Below are 22,632 nucleotides of genomic sequence, written 5' to 3' on the forward strand. Positions count from 1 at the left end.
CCCAAATGGGTGGGTTTTCATAAGAATTGACCACTTTTGCCTCCACACAGTCAGAGAAGTGGAAGCAAGCCAGGAAAGAAGGGCGGCATCGCCCTTTGCAAACACCTAACGAGCCCAACTGAAAACATGAAGCCCAGCACCTTTGGAGACATCCCCCTGCACACCCTGGCAGGGCAGGCGGCTGGAGATGAAAAAGACCCACCAGGAAAGCTCTTCCGTAGGAGCTGATATTTCAGCCATTAAAGAAGTTTCTGTTTAAACAGACATTAATTGCATATGCTCAGGAATTTCTCAGCTTTACCACTTAAAAAACACCCAAAGCCACTTTGAGACTCTTTCCTTTTTTCTCTCCCACCTTTATTTGCTCTGTAAACACATTTGTGTGCGCCCTGGATCCTGTAACATTCTGCTGCAGTGACAGCAGCTCCAAAACAGAGCAGCAGCAGCAACCTACACATCTCACCAGGGACTGCTGAATGTCCTGGGTCCTGCCCCTGCCATCACAGTACACCACAATGCAGAACCCCACACAGCCCAGCTCCTGGCAGGACCTTCTCCCAGCACGGGATGAAGCAGAAGATGCTGTTGGTGCCATTTGTACCAACAGATAACACTATCAGAACCACATGCTCACGAACTCAGCCTGCTCCCTCACAGGCTGAAACTCCCCCAACAAAACCCTACCTGTTAGCAGCGAGGCTTGTTTATTAAAGTGCTGTTCCAAGTTTAGCAGCAGATCAAGGCCCTGATTGTGGTGGGTGGAAGATGTAAAATAACTGCAAATACTCTGTAGCCTTTTGAAGGGGCTGCTGAGGTCAGCCCAGTGATACTTCCCATCCCATGCCAGGCAAGAGTGATCCTCCTGTGCACAAATAGGATCACGGCCAACTGCTCCAGTTAGGCTGCCCAAAAACTGCTCATGAAGATGAGATTTCATCTCATGAAAATGAATAGGACAAATGGAATTATGAAATTGATCAATTCTTTGCCTTACTATATACGTACCTGCACATAAATGTTTATATACACCTGGCAACATCTGTGCAGCTTTGGGCGAGCTTTGACCCTTCATGGTCAGTAAACAGACCATAAAATCACTGCCATAAACACACCTGGAGGCAAGAGAACACCCAGCAGCTCCATCTCCACCCCATCATTGCACAGAGCAGAAGGAAACTTTAGCAAGAACACCCCAGTGAAACACCTCTGGAGCCCAAGGGAGCAATCTGTGGCATCGGCCCAGAGGGGCTGCTGGCAGATAGCCCACGATACTTTCTATTATGTCCCTTAATATCGCCTTACATCTTGCACATCTGTTGGCCTCCCTCCCCAAGGGGAAGGCTGGGAGTGACTCCTCTTGTCAAACAGGTCTGCTCCATGCCTCCAGCAACACAAATCTCCTGAGAGCAGACAGGAATCTCTTTTCCCTCTGAAATCAGGTCACCTCCACCACGCTCAACCTCAGCCCACCCAGAAAGTAAAGTCTGAACCAAAACTCAGACCCTTTGGCTGAGCTAGCCATGCCACCACCACTAAGCCCAGCAAAGCAGCCTCTGCAGCACCTCACAGAAGGCGGGGGCAGGAGAGGGGAGTCATTTTTGGCAATGAAAATGTAATGGAACATTTTGTATCGATCCATTGTGGGATGAGTCATGTTTAGAGTGACTCGCCTCCTCTTCCCCTCACTTCCCCACCCCCAAATTATGGACTGCAAGAAATGAGCAGAGATAATGGGCAATTTCAGATGTTCTGAACTCAGGTTTGTTTCTCTCCTCCTGGAACAGCATGCTGTGACAGTAGATGGACTGAGCTCCAGCGATGTCCTACACGTTCCTTACACTGGCTACAAAGGAGTCGTGTCTAACTAATGGACAGTTAGGAAAGAACTAGAAGGATGGTGAACTATTTTGTGGAGGAAATGAGAAGCTGGAAGGAAGATCTCAACAGCATCAGTAAAAGGAGAGACAAAAAAAAATAGATGGGGATCAGACACAAGCCCCAGAAAAAGATAAGCAAGCTGGAGGTACATTTCTACACAAGCACACACACCAATCTCTGATTTGCTGTCTGAGTCTCTAGAGGACTAACTAACTTTGAGCGTATCAAGTAGAAGATGACAAGCTGCTTATGCACTTGCCTATTAATGTTTGGCAGTGGGACACGGACAGGATGTGACTGCCCAGTACCCTACCACACGGGGCATTCAAGCCTGGCCAAGAGATCTTCCAGCACTGAACTCCAGCCAGGACCAGTACACTCAATTCAGTGAAGAAACTGGTACTTCATACCCTGGGAGATGACTAATTGCAGTAGCTGAGTTATGGCATAGCTTTTAACACACAACGAAGAGACATTTAGGTCATCTTGACTCTCATGTACACCATCCTCTCCCACAACAGACTTGCTGCTCTTTTTTTCCTCCTACTCCTTTTCTCACATTCTACTCTCCCCTTCAACATTCTTTCCTTTCAGGTCTTCTCACTTCCCTTCATACCCATTTACCTTTCTCTCTCTATCCACTCCTCCAGCACTTGAAAAATCCTTCTCATCACCCACAACTCCCACAGCAAAAGCCCTTCTCTTCCAGGAATTTGCTTTATCTGGAGTTTGATCTCCAGCAATTACCTGTGCTAACCCTTCCACAGACCTCAAGTGCACATTTGTCTGCCTTGCTTTGCAGAATCTTTAGGACAAGGATTGTCATCTTCCCCACATTTAATGGGCGAGTAAGTGATAAATAAGCCACCTCAGCATTTCATGGTATCTCATCCCTTGGTGTTTGCCTTCCCTCCACCGCAAACTAATCTACCTATAAGACTTTTTCTTCCTTATCTCCATTACAAGGTTATCACTTGGATTTATCTGTATTTTTCAAAAAAAGGTTGAGACAGGGAGGTGGGGAAACAAAGGGCCTTTACTGGCCCAGCTCAATCTCAGCTCAAACCCTGAGATACAGAGAAGCTTGTGGAAGCACCATGGGGAGAGACCATGGCCAGAAATAACTCACTGGGATTATTTCTATTCAGTAGGTTTTTGGACAAGCAGACACACACGCCTGTTTGCTCAGGGAGCAATTATCAAATCTACATCAAATTCCACCAGCTGAGTGTGTCTCTGCCTTTGGAAAGAAGCTGGAAAAGAGGTGAGTAGACTGTTGAGATGGAAAACCAGGGTAAGAAAATAGAAATTACAAAGAAAAGATTACCCACAACACACAAGGCCCAGGCGTGACTAAGAGGCAGCCTGGGCTTCAATGAATTTAAACATCAAAACAAGTAAAACAGAACCCTCCACCCATGTGAGAGCCCATGCATGGAGCTGGGCTGGTTGGATGGCAACCACAGCCACGTGGAATGGGGGATTTGTGTAACATGTGGAGCACTTCTCAGGAATCAAGGTTATAAAACGCTCATTCAGTTAAAATAAGAGGGCAAAGTACTTGCTAGACAGTTCACGGAGTTGAGATATAGAACCAGTTTTGGCATTAGGAGAACCTAACAGGGATTCTGCTCTCTGGCTCCCTGCACTCCTCCACCACATGATTTCATCCTCACATACACCAGCTCCTCACCTACACAAGGACATTGCTCCAGTCACTTCAATACACCCATCCCCAGCTTTCAGAAATACTTCACTGGGAACATGCTCAAGAGCCATGTCCTTCCCCATCCCTGCAACCCCAACAGCCTCTACAAGGGTATCTAATGCAGCTTTCTGACACTCACACATCTCGTGGAGAACCAGCTGATAACTAACAAAGCACTGCAGGAAGCACACGTGTCAGGCAGCCTAGTGATAACACCAGTGTGCCATGAGAAACCTCATCCAGATACGTGGGAAAAATTACCATTTTTGTTACTGCTTTCCCCTGAACTCACCAGCTACCCTCAAGACTACACAGCAAACAGGAATACCTCCAAGCAAATAACAGTGGGGGCATTCAAATCCCTCCGTGATTAGACACGGACACCAAATCAGCAACAAGAAAGACACAATGAAAATTAGGAACAAAAGTCAAACAATCACCTAGAAAATAACAGAAGACCATGTGAGAACACTAAGCCAGCAAAGCACCTCTTCCTTCACATGGAATGCACCTTCCTGCATAACAGCATTTCACCCAATAGAGATGGAAGAGCTGGTGCTTAATGCTGACCCTGGAAACTTGCCCAGAAGTTTTTAACATCGCTCAGCACCCTGTGCATAAAAGGGCAGCAATGGTGACACTCCTGGTGAACTCCCGCTGGCCAAGCTGTCTGGCAGGTATAGCTAAAAAAGCCGGGTTTGGAAAATATTGCCTTTTTATAGCTTATCTCAGTGCAGACAGCTGCCTCACACCTCTAGAAATAGCAGGATTTAACAGCCATGTTTGCAGGGACAGATTTTAAAGGTTCCATCTTCTAAGAAACAACCTACACATTCAGAAACAGAAGGCCAGATTTGTTTTGATACTGGAACCCCCTTCCATATGCTAAGCATACCCACGGATTTGCAAAAACCCTGCTCTGAAAACGGGATGTTCATTCAGCAACAGGCGACAACTAACTTGCGTTTGCCTTCCCATAGAATCTGTTCCCAGCAAAATCAGTAGCAAAGTAGTAACATGATTAGGCTGATATTGCCTTTTGCTGAAAATAGCTGGCACTTGAGACGTAAAATAGTGGTGGAGGAGAGCATTAAACACTGGAAAAACAAGACTAATAACTTAAATACAAATACCCCACAGGCACAGCTAATCAGCACCTCTCTGCTGTTCCTCTCAAGGTGAAGCAAGTCAGGATCAGATCCCAAAGCACTGTTTTGATTTGTTTGAGGTGATAAGGACTGAGCCACAAGATTCACTCCTGGGTCACTCTCACAGCTGCAAACCCCAACCCCTTCTTCAGCCTCCTCCACTCTATCATGCTGGTGAATGCAATAGTGATGTTATTTTCCTACCCTTTAGCAAGAACAAGCTTTTTTAGGTAAAAAGCATCAAATTCCCATGTATTTAACACTGGAAGTGCTGATGCTAATGATGTAAATGGCTCTGAAACTAACAGGGCCTTGCAAAATTTCCACAGTGCCACCTTTCACTAGCAATAGTTGGACCAGTTGACTACAGCATCTTCCTCATCAAGAAATTTTTAAACTTTGGGTTTTTTAATTGAATGAAGGGGTACTAAAGACAACAACCTGCTATGAAATGACCAAAATTCCTATGCAAACAAGTCATTAGCAGTGTTCAAATGCAATTTAAATTACTAGTTGTTAAAGTGCTCCTCAATTTCATGGTAAGTTTCCAAGCAAAATTACATGCTATGTACTATTTAATTGATTGTTTTCTACTTCTTAACATCCATTTATTCCCTCCTCCTGTCCTTTTCTTAATTTCAAGGGATGATAATGACTTTTCAGGGAAGAAGGGGGAACAGCAAATGGAGTTGAAGAGGGATTTACCTGAAGAACAAGGATGTAGGAGGGAAGTGGCTGCCAAAAACAAGCAGCTTCACCAGAACTTGTCCCTCTGATATTTCTGCAGTAGGGGTGTGAGACAGCACAGTACAAGGAGTCTTTTCCTCTCCACCACAGGCAGACAGGCTTCTGAAATCTGATATTTCTTTAAAACATTGTCCTCCCCCACCAGGACAAGCAGTAAGCACAGTTAACTATTCAAGGGCATCAGTAAAGCAACAAGAGCAACCCATTTCCTCCTGGGCACTTTAGCCCTTGAGCCAACACACTCACTGGAGGCAAACAAGTTGTTCTCACTTGGAGATCTCATCCCAAATGCAAATACCTAACTCACAAAGTCTCCCCCAAAGCTGACTGAAGAATTAGGCTGTGAGTGAGACCTCCTGCTGTGTGACCAGCTGGTACAGGAGAACACATATGAAAAAAAGCTAATAACAACAGACATTTGCTAAAGCCTGCACTCAACTCAAATGCCAGGAAAGAGCAGCCATACAATTAGGTGAGGTGCCATCTGGAAATTTCTCATGTAACCATACGTGTTGAGATCATGTCACACACTAGCGACACAGACCAACTTTATTCAATACTCAATCCCTCTTGGTTTACCTTTAAGCAACTGATGCAGAAATATTTCATGCTCAGACAAGTATGACTTTAGTAGAGTAAGAGAGATGGGTTTAACAGCATCACTCTGCCCAGGGCCATAAAGCACCCACCTGTCTGCAGGAGCTGAGCATGAACCATCACACAAAATACAGAGATTTGCACTTTTCTCGAATCTGCCACACAGTGCCCTAATTTCTATGCCTGCACACAACAATAACACCAGCCTTTCCTCAGCCTTCAGGCACAATTTAGTACTTACAGGTTCTGAAACCTTTGCCTAAAGAAATGCAAAGTATTAGATGTGCTGAGGTTTGTAACCTTCACCCCTCCATGCCCACATGTGCTATCTGGGGCAGCTTCTCTTACCTGCCATGGGGCACATACACCCAGCCCTTAGTGCACACTGAGCTCCCTCAGAGCACTCAAATCACAGTGCTGGTGTAACCCCTTTGCCAACTATGCAGTGCCAGCCCTGGACTGATCAGGGCAAAAGCCAGGACGAAGGATGGGCTGTGAACCAAACCTCCCTACATGGGAGCTAAAGCAAGTCCTTTGCATTTAACACATCATTAAAAGAGATTGAGAGAAGTTTAAGAAAAGCAGGCATGGAGCTCTCTGAACACTCTTGAAGGCCAGTGCCATGGAAGGCTTCTCAGGCAGTGTTTACTGGGTGCCAGGCTAGAGGAGGAAAAAAAAAATCTTTAGACAGCTGTATTAATTTACAGGTCAGCCTTTAATGGCTCTGTTCCTGGAGCACAAGAAAATCCTTTGTGGATCCTGGAAAGCATCAGTGATCACTGAATCTGCTCAGGTCCTGGAGAAACACCAGATGGAGAGCCCTGGCAGCCTGCAGTCCCAGCCGTGGACATCGGCTTGTCCTCCAGAGCTCCCCCAGCTCTGCCCAGCACCCACCAGGAAAGGGGGCACAGGCAGCACATGGGGAGCTCATCCTTCACAGTCTGTCCAGCTCTCAATCACGTCCTCGCAGGGGTGAGATGTTGCACAGAGAAGGATCAGCACGTGAACACAGAGTCACAAAGCGCTTTCCCAGACGTGCCAGACTAGCCCTGCCCAGAGCACTGCATTACAGCACCCGGGCACTGCTCATCCTTGTCTTCCAACAAACAGCACATCCTGGTGAGCAGGAAAGGGAGGAACAGAACATTATCATTTCCAGTCCCACCGTGCTGTTCCCAAAACACCAAGCTCAGCCACAGGCAGCTGGTGAAGCTTGGATGTGCCACATCCACGGGCCAGCCGAAGCATGGCCACGCACGGGGCCACGTGTGCACACGCAGAGGCAAAGCACAGCACACAAGGAGCAACACAGACCGTGGTCCCACTGCCAGAACTCCACAGCTTGGCACCATCATGCACGATAGAGGATGAGAGTCTGCTGGGGGAGTTGTTGGGCTGAGGCTTCAGGTGCTGTGACAGCTCCACACATGTCCCCAGGGCCCTGTTTCCTAACCCATCGCCTCCCCTGCCTGTTCAGGCTGGGAACTCTTCAGGACAGCAGTTCTTTCCTTTGCACCAAGCTCAGCAAAGCCAGGCCCTGACCCCAAAAGCTGCAGTAATCCAATCAGCCTTTTGAAACAACAAAGATTAAAATGCAGCTGAACTCTACAAACCCCCAGCATGTCCCAGCTGCAAAAAAGGGCTCCAGCAGTCCTTCATCACTTTTCGTGGCCAAGTGCTTTTTACCACACATCTGTTGCAATCCTCTGTCCACAACACACATCCATCCTTATACAAAATATCCTTCCCTGTTGAGGACAATCCAGACAGTTTTGTACCTCAAGGACCTGCTGCAAATCCACATCTCTGGAAAAACCAATGAATATTAAGCCCTATTTAAAAGGGCAAATGAAAATCGACAAAGAGGTTTAACTTTCTAACAAAGGTCTTAAATTTAAGATAGAGAGTATGAAGCAACAGGTCTGAAGAAACCTAAAAATACCAGTTAGCTGAGAAAATGGGAACTATAAAAGGGTTTTCACCAATGCCCCTTCCAAAGTAAAAGGATGAAGTGCAGTGCTTTCCATTTGAGGCACAGGACTGGCTGCTCCATGACCCCCAGAGTAGTGTTAAAAGCACTCTGTACATGTTACATGCTCCAAATGACAAGAGGAATGCAGGATGGTGGATCTCTGCTCCAGATTCCCCAGCCTGGTTTTAGCTGCCATGAATAAAACAGGAAGTGGAGCATCTTCAGGTTCCCCCCACACCCCAGACTGGATGAACTGCAGCTTCCTTTCAGGAAATAGAAAGGAAAGAGCAGGAGGAGGGGGGGAGGAAAAAAAAAAGAAAAAAAAAAAAAAAAGAAGCAGCCAGCTACAATATCAGACAGATTAAAAACTTAACATTATGGAAAAAACAGAGCAACAGGAAAAAAACAGACACTTAAACTTTATCCAGTTACACTAGCTAAACTTCAACTAAGAACAGAGTTAAGTATTAGCATTTGAGATAAATATATCCATGTGTTATGCAGCCTTTTAACACACACTCTTGCTAAGAGACAGAAATCATACATAAGCTACGTTTTCCTTGCTGACCACATGAATATATCCTCCTTTAACTCCACAGTGCTCTGCTGCCTTGCTGCACTAACTAGTGAAACTAAAAGGAAAAGCGTGACTGAAGGAGAGCTGGCTTAAATTATCTTTATAACTACTCCTGAAGAAACATTTTGCCTTTGAGACCAATCCACTAAGCCAACTTTCCCTGCTACAGAAGGTTTCATTGGGTCCCTTGCTGTTGATCCACATGCCTGCCTCCACCAGCAATGCACACGCTTTGATGCAATCCATCTGACTAAACAAAACAACAAAAAAATCCCAAGTTGCTTGCTATAACAGCAATGATGCACTTACCAGCATTCAGGCAAGCTCCTTTGCTAACATGCTTCCCTCTCGAGCACATCAAATTTGGAACAAGGTCCAGGAGCAAGAGAGAACTGAAAACTGACCACAACAAGCTTCCAAAACAAGAAAGGGGGGGGTAAAAAAAAAAACCTTACTACAGGAATTCAAATCCTGCTTCCACCAGACCCTGAGTCACCTCCCCTCCCTTGCAATAGATCAGAGCAAAGGGTAAACATTTCCAAATATGGAGATCAAAACTCCAAAGGATGTCAAAAAAAAAAAAAAATCACCCTCTCTCCCTGGCTTTGGCACAGGGATGACTTGCCCCTCTGAAGCATGAGCTGGGCACATTGCCTTTGCTGACCTACACACAGCCTGGACATGGGGCCACACAATCACCTTCAACTGTGCTTTGGAGGCTTCTGGCATGATGGGTGACACTGCATCTCTGTCCCCTACTAGGGATGCACAGGAAGATTCAATGGGAGCACCTCCAAGAGTTGCTGCTGCTCAACCCCTGCAACAAACCTCTCTCTCATCCCCTCAACTCACCTGCAAAAACCTCCTAAAACTACTTTTTGGCTTCTCTAAAGGCAAATAGGCAGATTCAGGCTGTGGTTATAGCAACACCAGCTTGGCCCAGAAAAGGCAGGCTCAACCATCAGTCACAGCACATCCCACACTGGCTGCTCACCTGGCACAGGGAAATCTCCCCTGACCTGGCTCATTGAGCTAGTGCTTTATAAAGAGCATGTATTTGAACCTGAGTTATGGAAAAAAAAAAACAACAAACACAAAAACAAAAGACAGCTCTGCAAAAAGGCACAAACTGAAGGACAAGACAAGAGACGCCTGCAGGTACAAGGGGGCCCAGGATGGCAGCACCCACCAATCCCTGCTTGGACACACAGCACTGTATCCCATGTCAGGTGGGAACTGGGGAGCACCCAGCCTCCCCACCCCTGTGGGGACTCAAGGGACTTGAGTGTCAATGTTCAAACCCAGAAACCAGGTTTAAGAGGCAGTTTTCTTAGAGGGCATAACTATCCCTGCAGAGCCTGCATGCACACCAGAGCAACATCCCCATGCCAGCACTGCCACAAGCATCAGTCCTCAGCAGCAAAGGCTGACCTGCAGGCAGCAGGAGCTGACTCTGCCTGCCAGCATGGGACACCAGCCTCCTGGTAGCTGCAGCCATCGCTCCAGGGGCAGGCAGCCTCTCAGGAATGTGCACAGCAGGACATTTTTAAGGCAAACAGGCTGCTGAGGCAAGGCGATCCAACCAGACCAGAGTGATTCCCCAGCACCACCCACAAGATGCTATTGAATTTATAGGGAAGGAATTCCAGAGCTGACTCTGCCCATGTATGGCCAAAACAAACTGTAAAAAAGCGACATTACAGCACATCTGGCTTTCACTGGTACTGAAGCACAGGCTTCAGGAGAAGCCAAAATCCTGCAGTGACAGAGGCTCTGCAATGACCTCCTGGAACTGAACAGTGGTTAGGGCCTGTGGCAGCAAGAGTTTAGGACCCACAGGTGACAGAAAACATTTAAACCATTGCTTTAAAAGGTAACAAAGTTCTCTGCCTTTTAGAATACACCCACATTTAACTCAGTGATCCATTACTACCACTGCAAAAAAATCAACCTTGCCAGGCAGCACCAGCATGCATTCATTACACTGGTGGTCATAAAGGCAGCTTTAAAGAGCCAACAGCCCAAGTGGCACTAAGTGGCACACCAGGCCAACCTCAGTGCATTGCAGGCTGGGACTAGATCTCCATGGGCAGCTGATTAATTATCTTTCCAAAAGCCCACTAAAACCTCCCACAGGAGCTGTGTGTCCCAGCCAGCAGCAGGGTCATCCAGAGAATTCTCCATGGTCAGAAACAGGAGATATTCTTAAAACCAGTGTAAAAAGTGTCAGCTTGGTGCAGGTTCTACCAACTCTGACTCTAGTTTTCCAGCCCTTTGCAGAAAACAATTCCCAAGGTATTGCTTTTCACAAGGACAAACAGTGGACTGAAGCAGAGAATTGTCTAAGTCAAGGATAGGAACGAAAGCACAGAAGGGGAACACCTGGAAGAGCAAAAACCCCATCACAGGCACACACCAGCCCTTCCAGCTCTGGTGCCCCACCAGAGATGATCAGATCAGAGTTCTCCATAAGAGTTAAATGCCACCACCTTGCCTGCCCTGCCAGCAGGGAAATATTAGCTGTACCAGCACGAGCGGCAGAGGGCTTACAGAATGGGAGAGGAATGCAGGCTGCAGTGGCACACATTGGTGGGGATAGGGACACAAAACCAGGGGAGCGAGAGTTGCTCACACTGCCTTTGCCTTTGAACAGGGATCAGCCAGGGTACTTTTATGGCTCTTGGGGTTGAAACCTGAGACTAACGCTTTTGTGACCTTACAGGGACTCCCATTTCAGCAGCAAAGAGAGCTGTTAAGAAGGGGTGGGAGTACAGGGGCCTAAGCAGATGAGGACAAGCCATTTCCCAGCTCCTGGCAGGCAGCCCAGGGCTGCTTTTCAGTGTGTGCAAGTTGTGCCCATCGAATCAGGAATGAGCACATGTCTCTTCCAGGCTGCACCTGCTGATGGGAGACCCACAAAATGGCTATTCCTTCAGCTTGGCTTTCCCCAGGACAGCACTAGGATCTCCCCTCTTCCCAGCTGAAATGGCTTTATACCCTCTCCCTTGCAATTGTGCTCACTTTGAACAGAGGCACCTCAGCACCTGTGTTCAGCACCTGTGCTTCAGAACACCTTCTACCCCAAACAACACAGACGAGAGAAACCAGAGGGACAGACATGTCTGTGTCCAACTACAACCTAACCAGGATCTCCCTGCTACATGGCAACACAAATCCTCCTCCTTGCCACAGTACCACGGTTGGGAAGTGAAACCTTGGGAGTTGGGGAATAAAATCCAACTCAAGCCTCCTGCACAGCAGTACAGATTGCTATAAAGCAGTCACTGGGTCAGGGGTGGCTAATTTAAATGAAAAATTACATAAGCAGGATGACCGAGTATATTTGATTCATAGAAACATCTTGAAGGGGCAGAGAACAGAGGGACTGCTACAGAATCACAGGGACATAGGCCACATAATGCAGACAGAAGGACCAGGGATGCTCAGACATACACATGCACAACCACGCACACAAACGCCTGCTCCTCCGCCATGCACAAAGGCAGATTTAGGACTTGCAAGCTGAAGTCCTGTGCAGTCAAAAGTCAGCACAAATGTTTGTGACAGTTCCACAGGCAAAGGCAAAAAACCGGGTGCAGAGGAATAAATATAGAAAGAAGTCAGGCAGGCAAAGCAGGTGCTGGCTTGTAAAACCTTGGCCAGAAAGGCTCCCCAGGAGGTTGAATCTGGTAGTTTTGCAACAGCTCCACAGAAAGACAGAAGAGACAGGAAGAAAAAAAAAAGAGAACATGAATGCATATGCATTCTTTAATCACCATATATAGTATATACAGACATTTGGTATATACACCCCCAAGCTCTCATATGCCACTGTATAGTATATACTATATATGCATTGCCATCTTTGTTTCCATGTGCCTACACTTGCACAGCCTGTGTCTGTGTGTGTGTGTATGCATTTGTCATTACCCCCACGTCGCCTCTCCGTGCGTGCTGTGACACCACACATCGCTCCACAGAGCGTGTCTAAAGCCTCAGCACCATAGCCTGGGATGACTCCTGGACACTCACAGCTCTCACTGCTGCGCCCTTCCCCACCAAAGCCTCTGGCTGTAAGCACCACAAGGGAACCATCAGCTTGTCTTGTATCTTCCAGTGATCCCACTCTCCCTCCAAACTTTGAGAGCCATGAACAAGGTGCCACTGTCAGAAAAGCCTGACATCCCTCTTGTCCCTTGTGCCTGTGAATTGTGTTTACGTACCAGTTCTCACGCTGCACAGACTGACTGGTGGGATGAACTCAGAGCAGGGCGTTTGGAAACACTCAGGGCTCCACCAGACTCACGACTTCGGGTTTCTTTCCCAGACCTGAAAAGAGAGAGACTTGAGTGATGCACACTGGATGGGCTTCCCAACAGCTTGTCTCCAACGCCAGCAGTTTAACCCACACAATTTCTGGGAAATGCAGCATTTTCCTCCACAGCTTTCTTAAGCAGAAGTGTCCACACTCCTGGACTTGTTTCAGCACCTCCAAAAGCAAGACCCACCATCCTGAACTGGGCCAGTGACCAGCAATGACTAGAAATATCAGCTGCCAGAATCTGGCCAACAACTCACCTCCTTGAGTCACCACTCTTTTACTGCTCTTAATGCCATTCAGAAGGGAGAGGGATAAGGACATGCCACATGAGGCATAAAATAAGAGAAAAGGGTGAACCATCACTCATCTCTGGCCTTGGCACAGTGAGGGAGCTAGAAGGCAGCATTTAAAGCATTTTAAAGCTCATGGGGTTACGATTACTGTAAGCAGAGCTACACCACCAGCCCTCCCCCTCAGCACAGCCTTTTCTCTCTGGAGCTCTGTACAATTCCCAGTGTGGACTATCTCACCCTTTCCTGAAGCTGAGAAGCAGACACCACCTTTTCTTGATGAGACTTGCTCAGTGTTGTGTTTTCCCCTTCTGCAGATGATGAAGTTAGAGCAGTGTGACCACCAGGCCACATGGCCACCATTTTGTACATGCCATGGGACACACCAGGACACATGTCAGGGTGCATCCCACGGAGACCAGCAGCATCTGAAGCACACGTTCCTTCCTGTCCCCATCAGCCCCTGGCCAGCATCCTGTTCTAGCCACATCCTGGTCACTCTAAAGCCCTATCTCTGCCCATGACAAGCACTGGCTTGTCATCACAGGTCAGCAGAGAAAGCTTCTGCTATTTGCTGCTGTCACTGTGGAAAAGCTCAGTTCAGACTTGTTTGTTGTACCTGTGCTGTTCATGATGGTGCATGTGAGCCCACAAAAATACCACAAACAAATAGTAAAATGTGTTGGTGGCTCATGGTCCAAGTCCACTCTTCCCATCCCTGAGATGCCTTCCTGCTCCTTGTCCCCCATGCAATGTCTGAGGCTACGACAGTCAGGAGAGTGACAGAGATTTTCCTCTCCCAAGCAGTGGCACATATCCATTGTGCCAACACAACCAGAGCACACTGAGCTTCATTCTGACCCAGCTCAGTCCCACGGTCCCTGTGTTGGCACCCAGCCCTGATCCCCCACAGGGAAGTGGTCCCCAAAGTCCCCAGGACCCCCAGAGCTCCCCTCAGCTGTTATGAGGACAAAACCAACTGGAAATTGCAATGGCCTCTCCCACTCACTGCAGGGATGAAGATGAGTAACTGCAGAGGTTTATTGCTGATGAACTCAGCCAAAGAGCAATTTCTCTCCATCCATCAACGAGGAGACAAGTACAAGCAAATATTATGGTTGTGCATGTTTACTTTTCATTTTAAAATAATGTAGAGTTACATACAATTTAGGTCCTTCCCACAGGCTCCTGGCAAAATGCCCTTCAGTCTTATCTGCAAAGGCAGAAAACAACACTCCCCTCTGATTCCAACACTATTTCAGTTCAACTCAAAACAGCACCTCCAGGAGCTCCAGGTAAGACAATACTTCTTGGGACCCAACCTGTGTTTACAAAAATCTTGCCTCAGGATTGTCCCTCACCAGGTTTAACTCACAAAATGTTTACAAGATCAGTGATAGGATTTGGCCAGTTGAACTGCATCTTCCTTGCTTTGCTTCCCACTGCTGTCCCTGTCAGCTGTGAATGGGGCTCCTGAAGCAAGGTGAGCAGGACATCACATTCCCTCATTGAGGCATCCAGCTGAAAACTTGCTGTGAAACCACCCTGTCAGCAACAAGGGGGGCCCAGCACCTCACCAATGCCCAGGCAGGCACTCCTGACACTCCCTCCTGGCAGCACATCCACAGGTGAACACACAGGGACAGCCTGACTGTCACAGCAATATCCACTGCAGCCACTCTATCAAAATACTCCATTAAAGACAAAATTATCAGAAGCAGTTCATTCACTCACTGGCTGACAATATTGATGATGTATTACTGACAGTAAGAATTGATGTTTCTCAAGAAAAAAATAAACATGAACTTAACACACAAGTACAGAAAGCAACTTTTTCTGTTTGCAGATATAAATCTAAAACCAGTAGTTTACAAAGCCTGAATTTAGGCATCAGGCCTGTGTTATAGCTTGAGTTTTCTTAGATTGTTCAGATTTTTCAGGAACAGACAGTGGAAAAACCTCTGCAAGAATTCCAAGTTTCAAAGAGCAGCAGCAAACACTTTCAGACAAACAGGCATCCCTAATGTAACTCCACAGTGACCACATAGTAATGGAAGTAACCAGAAACCACAGCCCCTTTAAATGCAAAATCTTACCTGTGAAAATGACTTCAGCTAATTACACTTCTCCCAGAACTGGTTCGAATGGCATCTGTTTTTCTAACTATTCAAAAGCTGCATTCACTTTTAATCTCCTTTACACTTGAAAGTGTTACCAATATTTAGAGTCTATTTATTACTAGTATTCTTTTTTTAAATCAGCGTAGCTGTACTTGTTGAAGCCCAAGTGCAAGCACCAGTTGAAGTAGGATAAAGCGACCTCATGCTGGGATCCTTTGTTCCATTCCTTCATGAAGCAGATGGCTCAACCTGACAGCCACAAGGAAAATTGTCATTTTAACTGTTCCAGTCACCAATTTTTAAACACAGACAATCTCTCAGCCAGTCACCCATCAGCATGAACTGACATGGGTCCCCCCCTCTTTGATTGGCAGGTGCACGAACAGTTCCCCAGATGCCAACCTCATTCAATCTGACCTTTTCATTTTAAATGAAAACCACTTAAAAGCCTGCCCTGTTCTGACATATGTCTTTTTATGTCTTCCCCACTCTGTGCCAATATATGTGTTATTTGCTGGCCAAAGTTCCCAAACTCAGAAATCTCACGTTATCTCCTCCACTGCCAGGGCCCTGACCCTCAGGCACTCTGACCACTGCCAGCACTGTGGGAGCTGTCTGAGGTCTCCACATTCTCACACATTGGAAAAATTAGACCCTTTTCACACAAACCGCAATCTGGAGTCCAACTCTGACTTAAAATTCAGCTTATATGCATTGGTAGCTTTACACCTGAGCACAGCCATACACAGACAGGTACCCATCTTTCTATGCTGGGACACATGCAGGATCTGGCCCTAACAGTTTTCTGTGTTTCCATCTGTGCTTCTCAGGTTTCATGGATTAAAATTAAACTGCTCAATTCAACAGTACACTGCTGAAGTTATCTAATAAAAGGATCACACGAAACAACAAAAGCTGGGGATGTGTTTCCTCTGCTCAGCTGCCAGCACGGCACCTGCTCAAGGAGTCCCCAAAACAAACAGCCTGGCTGCTGCCTTTTGGGGTGTCAGATCCTGTGCTGGTGAAAAGCAGTGTTTCTGTGAATGGTTTCAGTCTGCAAGGAAGCACACACCTCTCTTAGACAGCACTCAGGACAGAGCTGCTTCCAACCCCACCACAACCCCATGTGTCAAAATTAGCAAGAATGGGGCTTATCACTTCCGAGCTGCTGGTCCAGCCCTCATCCTGGAGGAAAGCTGATGCTGATCACAGTACAGACCATCAGCTTGGATGGGGAAAATGAGCTCACATAAGAGAGCAAACTCCCTGGCAGCTCCTACGTGCTGCAAGGTGCAGAACCTGGTGCTAAAAGCATTGCCCCAAGGGAGCCCTGAGGTCCTCCACCAGTGCACAGCAGGCTTTGGGACCAGGACATATATTTTTGTCTTTGCTGTCCCACTTGATTTTCAGGTTTGTCCTGGTGTTCATTAAACATGACTAAAACAAGAGGGGGAAAATGAGTTAGGAGAACAGAGGGGAAAAGAGAATGTTTCATCACAGCAGCACAGAAGGGATGGGATCCAACTTCCACAGAAAGGATGGCATCCAGCTCCCCCAGAGATTGCCATATTATAGGACATTAAAAGATCATTCAGAGCAGAACAGATCTAAATAGGGGCTGAGGAAGCTGTCAGACAGCCCTACCTATGGCATCCCGGCAGCCAGGAGCCACGCTGAGCTGGGGCCACTGGGCCACGATGCTCAGGAACCAACTCAAAAGCAGGACCAGCCACTCCGCACTGCTGTTATTTTAAATGCCCAAGGAAAGCTAGAAAAATAATGGGTGGCTAAGGAACGAGAGGAATCAGCATGTCTGTGCCAGAAAGCCTGCGGGTCCCATGCTGGAGCAACCTTTCAGCAGCTCCTGTCGCTGCCAGCAGCGCTGCCTGTGATTTACATGTCTGTAACTGACACCAGGATTGGATCCTGTATTTTCAAGCACAGACTACTGACCTCACACTGCTCACACTCCCTCAGTTTACTGGAAGCGAAGATTTTCAAAACAGCCTCACCGAGTTTTATTTTAATTTTTTCTTTTTTTCCCCACTGTTTGCTGTCTGCATTTCACCGAGCCTGGGCAGAGACACCCTGAGCAAGAGGGGGGCACGTTCATTTTCTCACTCAAATCCACCCCAGCTTCTTGATCAAAGAAGGACAATCGATCATGCAGTATCAGAGAACCACAAATCCTGGGTTTCAAACAATGGATAACATTTTTCAACCCAGAACATAAAAAAATGCCATCCCTTCACTCCCCAAGGAGTGGCCATCCTCCCCAGGCAGCACCAGCAGAACAGTGGCTTAATGCAACCTCTTGTGTTGTAAGGTGACCAGCCAAGGAAAGCACACTGACAGCACCCAGGAGCAGAGCAGTGCTGTGCCCCAAGGCAGGAGCCCAGCCTAGGGTCTCCTGCAGCCCACCTTTAAGCTGAAATCTCCTAGGGCAGAGGTGGCACATGTTTGCTGTGCCAAGTTTAAGGGGTTTATTGTAACCTTTTATAATAAAGCACAATGTTCCTTTAACCATTTTGGTTTTAAATGGCCACAATTTGAAGGCAGAGAACACCATCTCCCAGGCTTGCTCAGGTGCCACCACAATGAAACCCTTGGCAGCATGGCAGGCCCTCTTATCATGGTACTTCAAACCATTTGTAAAAGAAACTTTTAAAACTTAGAGCCTACACAACCAGACCGTCTTCCTGTTCAAGGCTTACATTTTTGGCCAGATCATTTGAAAACAGCAACAAATAGCTGGCAGACAACTGGATTCTACACTCCTGTGCCCACGTGGTCAGGCATGGTGTTTTTGAAAACATTATTTTTAATTGTTATTATGTTTTCAAAAATACCAAGCCAAAGAAGCATATTCCTTCAAGAAAAAAAGGAAAAAGCTTGGATGGGGCAGAGAGGCCCAGATAAACATGGACATGTGGCAATCACCCAGCAGCATGTGGACCAGCCTCACCACTGACTGCACCTCATAAAAACACTTCTGTGCTTAACAAATGTTTTTACTGTCACAAATAGAATAATAGGAAAAAACCCAAGTTTATTTTTCCTTACAAGAAATGAGTTGACGTTTCTCTCAGAAAGCTTCATTTTGAGAAAGGACCCATTTATTCCAAATATAGATAAAAATTTCTGGAGCAATTCTGACAAGCCCTAATACCTGCTCCTATTACATCTGAAAAGTACAAGGGCTAGAGATGCCTGTGTATGCATCTGCCTTCTGAACAAGAGAGTACCATTACTCCCATCACAGATGGGGACTGAGACATGCAGAAAATACATTAAAAGGCTGGTTTAATTCCTAAACTACCCTGACTTCAGCTGGAAGCCAGACTCCCGACTTAATTTGGCCCTTTATGCCAAAGGAATTTAAAAAAAGAAACAAATAGTAGCAGCACTTGAGGCTGTGCTTTATGCTTTTCCTCCATGTGATGGAGAAACTAGGCTGTTCCCACGGAGTCCCCACTCCAGCGTAGGGGTGGCAAATGTGCCGCCTTTACTTTGCTGTGGGTGACAACCTGCTGTCACCATCATACAGAGACCTTCACTGCAGACAAAGCTGCTGCCCCTCTCCTTCCCCAAAGGACACCTGAACACCAGCACCACCAGCCCTGGGATGTGCAAACCCTAGCCTGACACTAATAATGAGGACAAAGGAGAATGAGAGGGTCTCCTGCACTCACAGCAGCCTGACAATGGGAAGGAAAGGTAATCCCAATGCCCCAGCTCAGCAGGGCCGTGTACATGCTATCCCACAGCCCAGCTGCCAAGCACCCATCTATCCAGCACAGCGACCTGCTGATCTGCCTGCAGGATGACACATGTTCACACACTTCCCCTGCATGTCAGGGAAGGACTTGCTCTCCCCAAAAAGGTGGGGACAGCACACAGCTGCCTGGCACCCAGCCCTATACATGTCCCCACGCAGCTAGCTGGGACTTGAGCGCAAGCAAAGGGAAGGAGGCAGAGCCCAGATATCCCTTCACCACCTTGTGGAAGAGAACCAACACACACAGACTTCCCTGAGAATTCTGTGGAATATTCTCCCACCAAATGGGTTCAATTAATTGTCTGTAAACTGAGACTGTGATTTATCACATAACTTTTCAGCACAGTAAGGGCAAGTATTGTCATATCTTTATTCACCTTACAAATAGATGATAAAAAGGATTTAGACCTTCCATGGCACTGTATCTTAACCAGGAGAAGTAAATACACTGGACTTCCACTGCATTTCCTTTATTATTTGCCTAGAGCATCAACAATGACTATAAAATTGCTCTCCTGAACCTCTGATTTGGTTCACTTTGTCTGCATTCCTGTTTCTCAGTGAAAAGAAAGAGGTTTATGCTTTTGCAAAGTGGCAAAGTTAGCAATTACACATCTTCCAGCACCTTACTGCATCTCACCGGTGCTTGCAGGGAGAGATCACGCTTCTTCCCATGTACCTGATGGTTTCTCACCACAAAGTTTTCTTGGCTACTAATTTTCTGTGCTCTTCCAAGAGTTTGCCACGTGATACCCTCCAACCTGCTACACCTGAGCACTGTATTCTGGAAGAGTACAGATCTACTCATTTCAAACATTCACTACAGCGTGTGATCGCAGCATCACACCAAAGGTACAAACTACTCGAGACCAGGAAAGGTCTCTTCAGCCTTCTTCTGTCTCGCTGTGTGATTCACAGGAGCACCTAACAGCATAACACCACCATCACACCTGTCCTCACCTACTCCTACCCTACCATACCAAGCTTGTCAGCAGGAATTTTGTCGCCAGCATCTGAAGACAGCATTTGTTACCAAGCCAAGTATTTTTATTTTTTACTTGGTGATGGGGAAAACCAGAAAGGAACTGTGGAAGCTTTTGGAGGAAAAGATCTCTCCAGGACTTGCCAGACAGTATTTTCAAAGATTGAACTGGCACAGCATCAAGGAAGTCAGCATCCAATGTGCAAGCAAGACCAGCTCCACGACAGGCATCAAGGAGCATTAGTGACTGCAGTCAGGAAAACAGAAGGCAGAGGAGACAGAAAGACAGACTAATACTGATCCTCTCACAAGAGGTACAGACATATGCCTGGTCACCACTCAAGAAGGAAACACACAATAAAATGGGGGGGGGGGGGGGGGGGTGGACCTTTGTGAGCAACTGCAACATCTTAGGCACCAGTGGCCAAGCACAAGTCAGCACATGCCAAGACTGACCACACACCAGTGTGGGAGATACCACACTTGGCCTTCAGCCTAGAAACAGGAGACACACGTGGGAGCAGTGTGGGAAGAGCTGGCAAGTGAAGGCTATGTCCTATCAGGGCTGTGAATCTGCATGTTGCACACAGGGGCTCACAGCAGCCTTGCAAAAGCCATTTGCCCGAAGCCACCATATATATAGTTACAACCCCCAGAAACACAGCTGACCTGATCACCAGGTCTTTATCAGCATTCACAGAGACCACAGAAGGTCAAGAGAGCCATCACCCAGGAATAGAGGACAAGCACAGTGAGCTCAAAGGGAACTTGACAGGCCAAAAATGACTGCAGTCACGGAGGACCAGGGAGAACTCGCTCATGTCACCCTCTTTTTCTGAGGTGCTCAAAGGCAACAAAGCCTCTGACCTTTGATTAAACCATGCTACTCTCACAAGAGGGGGTGGCTTAGGGGCTCAGGAACTCAATAAGAAACTATTTATCTCAAGGTCATGGGTTCATACCCTCTCCAAGTTCTTTTTTCTTAGTCAATTAAAACAGGAGACTTGATCTGCATTAAAAAACCCGTTGCTAAGGGCACAGCCAGATACTGCCTCATCAGACAGGCAGATTAAGAAAATGCAGCCCTTTCGCTGCTCCCTGCACATGCCAGAGCAGAGCACAACAATTTTGGGAATGCTCCCTGCACGAAGTAAACTCAGTTTTGTACCCAGGGTGGGAAAGCAAAAGGGGGTATTGCAGATGAGTAGGCACAGCTGCCACCACCAGCCTCTAGAGCAGGTCAAACACATCCATTTCCAGAGCATTATGAATGGAACTGATCCTGCCCCAACCTCTGAACCTAGTCCTGAGAGATTCCTGCCCATCCCTGTACCATTCCTTCGAGAGGATGGATGTTCAGCCAGTGACTGCTGCCCAGACAGCCATTCCTCCTACCCCAGCTGGTGCTCACCATGAGGTAATGGTGAAGATAAATAGAAGGCTGGAGAGGTGCTTCTGCTTTTCACACACAGAGCAAACAGCAGTTGCAGAGCTCCAGGCCCCACTTCCAGCAAGCCCAGCCATTTCAGACTGGAAATCTTTCAGCCCTCAACCCAGCAGTGCCATCAGTCAACCCTTCCAGCTTGCACTGAAGGATCACAAACACTTGCATGGACACTCAGAACCAGACAAAAAATGAAATGACCCTCTGACCTGTTCCTGCTGCAGGTACAGTCCTACCGAGACAAAAACTTGATAGAAGCAGAGACTGGCAAACAGAAAGGAGAGGAGAGCAGGCCCAACGCAACACATGAATTGAAGATAATGTTTACCTGAAACCAATTACTGATAGAAACTAAACTATCTAGGAACTGGGGTTCCTGGTAGTGAGCATGCACACACATTCAAAACCTTTTTCGTCTTCTTGCTGGCTTTTAGCCCATAAAAAGCCAAGATGAAAACAAGCTCTGGCGCACAGGGTATACACACTCACTTCTATCGCCTTTCATGTCTTCCCACCAAGAAAACACATCCTCGATCCCAAGCATAATTATTAGCTTCATAACATTTTTAACAGCCCTGTGCTTCTCCTATATTTATCCTTTGGTCCAACAGCAGACAAAGGATTCAAGCAAGGATTCCCTGTGCACCAGACTGGAGCTGCTGGCCCGGATGGGGCCCTCCCATGTGTCAGAGCCAGTGCAAGGTAACACAGCACAAGCAAGGGGTTTGGAAACAAAAAGGAAGTCAGCATAGTTTTGTTCACCAAGGATGGTAATTATTTTGGAAAAGACTACATACCCTTTTGGCTTTTAATTAGCAGCAAACCAAGTCCACTCGGTTCCTGTGAGCGAGAAACTATTAGGGGTTATGGATCCCCAACCAAAGAAAACAAATCTGTACCAGTCCTTCACCCCCAGAATAACTTCTGATTGTCAAGCACAGTTACCAGGGGAACGAATAGCTTCTCCTGCAAGCTCCTCACTCAATTAAACTAATGCAGACAAAAAGGCTGGGCAGCAGCAGCTGGCAGCATGGGCTAGAGTCAGATGCACACACTCGGTGCAGCGACGT

General features: G+C 47.0%; 1 protein-coding gene across 20 annotated transcripts in view; it reads right to left on the bottom strand.

The window, feature by feature from the left end:
• The window catches only part of LPP (LIM domain containing preferred translocation partner in lipoma), a 315,569-nt gene that overhangs the window by 282,572 nt on the left and 10,365 nt on the right, over positions 1 to 22,632 (bottom strand). For 6 of the 20 annotated variants that reach the window (XM_058844340.1, XM_058844338.1, XM_058844334.1 and 3 more), the window contains exons 2-4: positions 12,851 to 12,956; positions 12,282 to 12,331; positions 8,937 to 9,040 (exon numbers count right to left, since the gene is read on the bottom strand). The gene's annotated coding sequence lies outside the window, so the exon portion shown is untranslated. The other 14 variants (XM_058844351.1, XM_058844352.1, XM_058844345.1 and 11 more) reach the window with 7 other exon arrangements.

The sequence above is a fragment of the Poecile atricapillus genome, chromosome 8 (assembly GCF_030490865.1).
Source record: "Poecile atricapillus isolate bPoeAtr1 chromosome 8, bPoeAtr1.hap1, whole genome shotgun sequence".
In the NCBI taxonomy this organism is placed as follows: Eukaryota; Metazoa; Chordata; class Aves; order Passeriformes; family Paridae; genus Poecile; species Poecile atricapillus.